Source organism: Lepisma saccharinum, chromosome 23, assembly GCF_977018435.1.
Source record: "Lepisma saccharinum chromosome 23, izLepSacc3.1, whole genome shotgun sequence".
Classification (NCBI taxonomy): domain Eukaryota; kingdom Metazoa; phylum Arthropoda; class Insecta; order Zygentoma; family Lepismatidae; genus Lepisma; species Lepisma saccharinum.
Window position 1 is genome coordinate 57,492,057 of NC_139251.1, and position 9,782 is coordinate 57,501,838.

A 9,782-nucleotide genomic window follows, 5' to 3' on the forward strand; every position below is an offset into this window, starting at 1 on the left:
TTATCTCGCGAAACGCTTCAAAGGTAGGAAATCCGAGAATCGCAGATTCTACGAAGAGAACAAGCGCAAAGGTCAACCTATCATCGATGCCATCAGCGGTCTCGGCAAGGAAATTAAAAATGTCTCGGAACAGAACAAGGATCTGATCACGGAACTCGTACCTCTTGCCTCTCGAAATTGTGAAGATTTTCCTCCGACGCCTCTCTCCAGCATTCACAGTACTCTCGAACTTAGACAACTGCCAAGACGTCAAGCCATAGGCAGCACTTCTTCGGAGAAGATCGAGTTGGGTCCACTGGCACAAAACTACCTGAGCACGGGGAAATTCGACAAGGACGAGGTGTTCGGATTGTACCCGAGCATGTAAACCAACGAAGGTGTCGTGTGGAAAATTGAAAATTGGACAAGTTACTTTCGAAGGCAAGGACATTACAGTTAATTTAGGTGAGAAAAATAGTTGGTCCAGGTATCCAGGTACAGTGGGATTGTGGGAACTCGTTGCCAAAAAATATCCGAAAGATTACACCGACGAAGATTGCAAGAGTTACAGGGAAATTTTAATCATGACGGATGCCATGTACCAAAACAATGATGCCACACAGAATAGGGTGAAATCTAGCAGCGGAGAGAAATACAGAAATCTCATCAAACCCATTTGGAACGATATCCAAAGTGGAAGTGGAGTCAAACGTCACAATACGTTATCCAAAGAATTTGTAGGGTGGACGACGTTAGGAAACTCGTGGATCGTTTACTTGTCATCGCAGGCGAAGAGAATGCAGGCAATCGTAATTTTTACAACGAGAAAATAGGAATCGTGAACATGATCAGCATCAAACTCTCCAACATCATCGTGAAAGCAAAGGAATAGGTTACCTGATCAAAATCATCAACACGCTTCCGCCGAAATTTTGGAACGAGGCCGAGGGCACGGGACTCGTGAACGACATCATCAAGTTACCTTTCGAAATGCACATATCAGGTTACCAGTTAAAAAATGATATCGTCAAAAAGAAGTGGAAAAATTTGCATCGTCAAAAAAAAAGTTGTCGTTGGAAAAATTTACATCGTCACAAAAAGTTGCCTTATCGTAAAAAATTTGCATCGTTAAAAAATGATGTATCGTCAAAAAAAAGTCTTGGAAAAATTTGCGTAAAAGAAAAGTCGGAAAAATTTACATCGTCAGAAAAAGTTGCCTTATCGTAGAAAATTTGCATCGTTAAAAAACTATGTATCGTCAAAAAATGTGGAAAAATTTGCATCGCACATCGCGTGGGCATAAGAAAACAAGTATATTATAATTTTAGAGGTTTTTATAAATGGAAATATATTTTACTGCAAGTTTTGCTGCTTGTAATTACCTTCAACATAAACTTCCAGGGTGTCCCTATAGAGAACCGACAAACCTTCACACTCTATAGCTAGAGGATATCAGAGCGTGTCGCTTGTCACTTCGGTCACTTTTTTTTGTCAAATTAGTACATGTTTAATAAATATTTGTAGTGGTCTGTTATGTATATAAACTTATGTATGAGTGTGTGTATATATATATATATATATATATATATATATGAATTACATATTTCTACCGCTGTTGGTTTGACATGAAAGGTATATGTGTGACCCTTATTTGCAATGTTTATATATGAATCAATTTATGAATATGTTCTATATTATGAAATTTTGTATGTGGTTGAGTGTAAGAAAAGGCATGAGCCTTATCTCCGCCACAAATAAATAAGAGACAAATAAATAAATAAATAAATACATATCGCTTGTCACTTGAAAACGAGACTTCAGAAGAAATGCAACTCTTTTTTACCAAAGCAACACGACAAACAACACATGTTGCTGAAAGCTCCCTAAATTTCATCCTTGTCTCTTCTTGCTAAAAGGTTTTGTTCCTTGCTCTGCTCATTCAATCTTCACCCATGTCTATTTTATTACCATCTCCTATGCAGTACAATAAAAAGCTTTGAAAGTTAGGGGGAATTTTATTCACATGGTTTTAATGTGCGTCCTTTCCATAAAACTCTCAATTTTTTTTTTAATTTTGAAGACTGTGAAAACATATATTCTTTGGTTCAAATGGTAGATTGTGTATTTTATACTCATTTTTTTTATTTAACGCTTTCTTTACTTAGTTATTCTGTTTGAAAAATAATAACTGAACTTTATTTCAGTTATTCACAATAAAAATAACAAGCTTTCTTATTGTTTGTAACTTGAAATGAACAATGCCTATTTTCAAGGTGGTCGGAAGGACCTGCTCAATCCCCCCTCCCGAAACGTATGGGATGGAAAAATGGGTAGATATGCACACCGTCATATAGGTGTTATTCCATCAACATTTGTGAATTAGTACCCTGAATTAGGTTATAATAGGTAAATCACAAAAAATTACATAATGTCCTTTCAGGTTGAGCGAACTTCCAGAATTTCTTACTATTATTTTAGCTATAAATCATAGAAAGGAGTTGTACTAACTAAAGTGAAGTTGTTCTACTAGTAAATAGGTAGAGACCATGATTTTTCGCAAATTCGATAACTCCAAAAAATATTAATTGCTGCAAAAAATGTTTATGAATGTGCAGAAAATATTCTGAACACATTTTCCACCCATTCGAAATCACGAAATAAGGCAAATTTGGCATAAAATTGATTGTGTTTTTTCCCGCGAATTCCAACACATTTTGTGCTTAAACAATGAAAAACATCGCTAAAATCCAACTTTCTTAAGTTTTAAGCTTTAAAAAACAAAATGTACCATGTATAACGCACACGTTTTCCATCATTTTTTTCAAGGGAAAACTCAATGCGTGTTTTACATGGAATAATTTCGAACTCTACATGAAACCACGTGTAAATGGATGATTCACAGAGCAAGGTGACAATCATCTTGGAAGAGATCGAGTACACACCTACCGCCACACGGTAGCGTAACATAGGTATTTGTGACGGGAGAAACATTTTGCGTTACCGTGGAAAGTGGTGCGATTTTGGCGGGAATCGAGTTCATACCTATCGTCAAACGAGAGTCGTAACATCGCGCTAAAAGTAATCCAAAATAACTTCCTCAAAATCTTTTCCAATTTAGTAGAAAAGTGTACTAAAATAAAAACGCGAATTTTAGGGAAAGAAACATAAATTATGGGAAAATATAACATATTTTGAGAAAAATAACGCAAAAATCAAGGTCCCTATAAATAGGAAATGGTATTACGATGTAAAGAGTATATCCACATATCAGAGGTTAAGTATTTAAGTATAGGCTATACCGTGATAGCAATTACACCTACCTTAGAGGCTTTAGGCACATAATACACATCAAACCTCCTCCGTATTTCATTAAAATCTCCGTAGTTTAAACCCTTCTCAACTTCCTGTTGTGTTTTCACATCACTGTAAAAAACAACAACATGTAATTAGTGTTTAATTATGTAGTCTTCGACTCAACAGCAATTTTCTTCTCTACTGAACGTAGACAAAACCATAGTAATGAATTTAGAAAATATTTATATTTATAAGCGTATAGTAAAACTTAGGTAAAAGGCTTCCCGAAATATGTCACAGAGCCGACCCGAAGGAAGGGCAATTCGTAGATTCGACCAAATTTCCGCTCTTCAGGGGTCCCGCAAGAAAAAATAAGTGCTTTAAAAAACATGCTTAAAAATATTCCAAATTAATGAAATCATGTTTTAAGAAAAGCACTACATAAAAATTGGTTTCTAATATAGTTATTTATAGAAAGTTTGTTTTAATTCCACATTAATTATAGAAAGTGAGATAATTATTTTTACTTGAAGCAATGTATATTCGATACAGCATCAAAATCCAATGCAAAAGATAATTGTGATAGAGTTTATGACTAAAAATTGCCACTTTGATAGAAAAAATAATAGTTTGGTATTGAACACATCCAGTTTTGTAATTAAATAAGTGTAATGGTGCTTCATCCGAAATGGAAAGAAAGAATAGCTTAAAAACGTTTATAGCCTGAATTAATTCAGGGTTTTAAACTTTAACACGTTTTGTTTATTGCTCTTAAGTACAAATACGAAATTCAATCGTCATAATGTTTATATTGTACAGGGTTTCTATAAATTAGTTATACAAAAGTAACCGTTATTTGTGAAGAAAGTGTATGTGTAACAGAAATGGTTTATACATCAATGCATACAGCATATCTTCAAGTTTATTGTCGCACGTGATTTGCTTCCAGCTGTTAGTTTCAGATGCCGCCACTGGAGGCGTAAGCGTTTGCTTATCTTCTCTAGTATTGAGCCAGACATCACGGACTGTCAGAGGCATATCATATCTGGACTAGGGATGACCAAATCCGGAATCCGGATAGTAAAAACGGAGAATCCGGATTTCAGAGGAATCCGGATATCGGAGGAAATCCGGATTTCGGAAGGAATTGTGATCAGTGTTTTTGCAGTAGTATTGTACAACAGTTCTTTGTTTCGGCCAAACATGCCCACATTACTCGATGGCTTCGTCGTAGCAGTTGCATAAGAGCCATAGTTTGATAGATTGGACAAGTTCACGCTTCAGTTTAATGCGCAAGCACTTCCTGACGCCGAAAGAATATAATCCTTGAGATTACATGCTTCGGAGCTCAAACAATGAAATCTATACAACACAAAATGTCATATATATTTCTTTCTTCTTTCGACCAAAGCCAAGAGGCTTTACACCAGGTGACGACATTGGATACATTCGCTGTTTTCTTATAGGCTGGAGGGGATAGAGAGAATTTTAATCAGAATATTTGGTGAACGGATCACCCGTCGTGCACGCAGACGTGTCGTTTAAAACACAGAGAGAGGGGAGGCGGGGGTAATACAAGCAGATAAAAATGGTGGAAGGGAAAAATAAGACGTACAATAGCAATGAGAAAAAGTGAAAGAAATACACAAAAATACTCCCCTCCCGACTATTAGAAAGTTGTTCTGGTCAGTTCTGTACACTTGTAGAGAAAACTTGAAGATATGCTGTATTCATTGATGTATAAGACATTTATATTATTATACACTTTCTTCACAATTAACGGTTACTTATGTATAACTAATTTATAGAAACCCTGTATATGTATGCGTACAGGACACCATTCTTCAGACTAAGGAACAAAAATCTACGATTTTTTTCAAAATCTGAAAAACTTTGGTTATGGGCCCCGCATATATTGAGGCCCCAGACCTCGCACTCACTTGGGACGGCCCTGTTTAACATGCATAGCTACAGACACAATACAAACGATGCATAACAATTGAAAATCGACTGTATGTTAATAACAAAAAGTGACTGCATATGTCGCTATCACATTCTGTAGAGAAAACAATCTACATTCCATGCAACGTAACTCTGTGCCCATTGCAATGTAACAGCTGACGTATTTACGGTGGTGTCTCTTTGGAAACCAGTCAGATAGAAAAATCAGGAATGCCCACAGCAGGGGGAAGGTAATGGGGACCTAGGTATTTTTAAAAAATATCCACCATGCTACAACATGTGCAATCAGGTGCGGTGGGGAATCAGAATATACTTCATTAGTAAAACATTTACTTTAGCTGGTTCCAAGAAACTTTTTCTAGCTAGAGTTCGTCTGGTCTTACGGCGCGCGGCTTACATGCTGGCAAGGGAAGTGGAGAACGGGGGATACGAAGCAGACCAACCATACAGCATCGGTGGCGTCGAGAGTTATTACGTCGCGGGACGAGGTTCTGCACGCGCCTCGTTCAAGAAGCTGCTGTTCTTCTCGTCGCGCTGGATTGGTCGCTTCCACGATCCTCACTTCCATTGCCAGCATGTAGAGCGCACGCCGTAAGACCATACAAAAGGGGATAGAAAAGGACAACTGCCATAACCATAAATTTATCAAGAAAAGAAAATTTGTTAGCCGGCCAAAAGTAATGGAATTACGTACATAGCTAAACAAACAATATATATATATATATATATATATATATATATATATATATATATATATATACAATTATATAATTATATAATTATATGTGTGTGTTATATATATATATGTGTGTGTGTGTGTGTGTGATTTACTCACTACCAAGAAAATAAAACACAATAATTCGTAATAAACAGTGGCGTGACCAAGATTTTCGAAAGGAAGGATACGTATATATTTTATTTCAGTAAGAGACAAGGCTTACACTTCACCTTACGTGATCTTTGTAATCTCCGCGGGAGAATTGAAAATAGCATAAACTCCATCACTTCTGACATGCTAGTGCACATATGGATCGAGATTGAGTATTGGCTATAAAAATTGAGCCCAGGTAGATGTGCACTCATTTTGCGAACTTTTCTCTACTTCGACGTTTTTTAGGAATACTGGACCAGCAGGTGTTATGAGTAATAACCCCCTACTGGTCCAGTATGATCTCCACCAACGCCCCCTTGGGCACGCCACTGATAATAAATGTAATGATATGGATATCATACCTGTAGGAACCATACAGTGCTGTATTAAATGCCATGCATAATCCGTATTCTGTCTGTATCAATGATCTTCTTATCTGTTTCCTTGTATTGTGTTCTGACATAGTTGCTTTGGGGTCAAATACCTGTTGAATTGTATATAAATATGACATAAACATAATTCATTGACATTTACACTTTATCTTCATGTGTAATATTTAGTAAAATTTTATAATTTATATATTTATAATATGTTTACTTATTTTACTTTATTTTGTATTTTGTATTAAGTTCAATATAATGGCAAATTATTATAATTAACTTTTATATGAAGGATAATTTATGATATTGATTACATACTTACGTTACAATGACATTACTTTGATACTAGCATCTATTGTTAACGTTTACATTCATCTTTACATCAAGAAGAATCAAAATCGTTTTACATTTGAGGAAAATTCATTCTGAATTCCAGCATAGCCAGTATTTCAAGGCTTTCAGTTAATTTGTAAATAATATTATGACGAAACTTTCCTCTTTTTACAACTGTAACCTTTTAATACTTTTGATTTACGAAGTGATTTGTCTCAAGTTTTTGACAGAGGAGAAAACATTTATAGGTCGACGTTTTTCTCATAAATTATTGACAAACACCAATGAAATGGTTCACAATGCTTACGGTTTTTACGTAATGTTGGAGTTTTTGTTATTAATGTTGTGAAAACAAATAATATTACAAATTGAGAGTAGAGAATTACTTCCTTGTACACTATATATTTTCGCACCAACACCTTTTGTAGACAGCAACAGCTGACAATATTGCGGATTTACTTTTGGTAGCATGACTTAGCTCGTAATGTACTTTTAATTAACAGAACACTTAAGACGAAACATCACACGAACCAATTCCACTGATCCTCTTCTCTTATAATTGTTTCGCGATTAGCCAAAAGTGGCAGAAAAGATAGTAAGTAAAATACCACTCAGATATCAAATACACTACTTAACACTAAATCAACAAAATAGACGAGTTGATGTTGCACTGTGTAACCGTTCATCTGTGGTGTACAAAACTAAACGAACATAAGTAGTAAGAATATATTATATTTATAACCTCAATTTACTAATCGGGGAAATTCCCCTTAGCCAACCAATCCGCAGAAGGCACATGACTTCGTCACAGGGGGAGGGGTCATGACATTCCTGAGTTAGTATTATTGATGTGACATTCTTAACAGGTTAATGCCCACACATAGCTGTAAGTATATCAATCTCTACACTTAGGAATGTTTGGAATGCAAAGAATTCTCGTGACAAAACTTAGCCAACCCATCAGCCCAAATCACATGACCCTCTCTCTCTTTTTATAGAGAAAGAAGAAGGACATAACATTCCCGAGACAGTATTATTGATGTAACATTCTTAACAAGTCAATGCCTTAATGTTTACATACATACATAAGCGCATCAATCTCTACACACACACACACACTCACACACAGGAATGTTTAGAATGGAAAGAATTCTCAGGAAATTCCTCTTAGCCAAGCAAGTTACATGACCCTCTCTCTCTCTCTCTCTCTCTCTTTTATAGAGAAAAGAGAAGGTGATGACATTCCCAAGCTAGTATGTATTATCGACGTGACATTCTTAACAAGTCAACGTCAGATCTACACACACGCACACACACTCGGGGAATGTTTGGAATGCAAAACTATTGATTTGTCTGAGTAAAAACAACTAGGTCACATGAGAATTCTTGCCAACATTCAATTTGGTTAAAGTTACTGGTTAAGGAAAAGTTTGTTTTTAAAAAATTAGAAAAAGAAACACTACGGAAACCTATGACCTTACTTAGATTCATTTCATTCTTAACAGGTCAATGTCTCAATATTCACACGCTCCCGTAAGTACGTCAATCTTCACACATACACTCAGGAATGTTTGAAATGCAAAGAATTCTCGTGACAAAACTATTGATTTTGTCTGAGCAAAAAAAAAAAACCTAGGTTACATGAGAATTAATGCAACATTTCTACACGTTTCAGACGTAAAATTAATCAGAATACACACATTTCAGAAATAATTATATACAGCACTGTACAGCATTGTAAAACAACTCAAAATCACTATCAATATATCTATTTCTCTTAAAAAATGTAATAATTGTAAATATATGCTTAAAATATACTAATATAAGATCAAAAGTAATTTGTCCCGTAAGTTGAGCTTTGATAAAAAAAACATAATTATTTTTTATACTATAAAAATAGTAAAAATTGGATTTTTTGGATATTTCCCCCCTTAGAAAATTAGCTGAAATCAGGGTAAAATAAATTAATAGCAAATAAATGGCCGGAAACGAATCATTATATCTACTACGAGGTTTTACTGTAATACTGAAATGTTCCGTTCAAACCATGCCCACAACTTTCTTTTGCTTCAGTAAGCAACTCGACATTTCTGCAGGATAACAATGTCTCTTCGATAGACCTAGCGGAGGGTCTGCTTTGAGATACTTCAAGCCACGTACAACTGACTTTCTTTATCAAAAACAAAGGAACAGCCAACAGAACTGTTGTCAAGCAGGCTAGTCCATTTTGAAGAAATGGTGTTAACATCTATCAAGGTGTCAATGATTGACAGAATCGGTTATAACAGTGGTTCCCAAACTTTTTTCACGACGCTCTTAGTGTATTCCTATCTAAGACTTGCAACAACACTCAATTAGTGTGGTTAGGTTCCTTGCCTTAAGTTAAAAAGCAAAACGTATTTCAAATTCAGAAAAAAGTAACATGTACGTAAAAAGTACTAAATAAGCACATATTTCTAACAATCATATCATATCATAACAAGTAAGTGTCATTTCAGCGAGAATATTGGAACATTTCGTGGCGCCTCTGGAAGACAAGCAATGCGCCTTAGGGCGCCGCAGCGCGCCGCAGCGCACATTTTGGAAATCACTGGGTTGTAACTAGACCTCGTACTTTTAGTTTCTAAAACGTGTGCTTTTACATTCTTAAAATAGCCTCTAAAAATCCTCAAATAGGTTCGAAAACCCCAAAAATAGGTCCTATAAATCCTTAGGTTAGGCTCGAAAAATCCTGAAGTAGGTTCAAAAAACTTAAAATAGTTCAACATTCCTGAATGCTGATTAGGTATAGTCACCGGCGATGAAAATGGGACACCTATATCCTGAAATACATCTTATCTTGCATAACGTTATGTGTGCTGACTAACCCTACGGCGATGGGAGAACTTACCATTGGAAATTAGGTATTAAAATCCACTTTTCGCCACATAATTAGGCAACAATTATTATTTTTCATATTATCC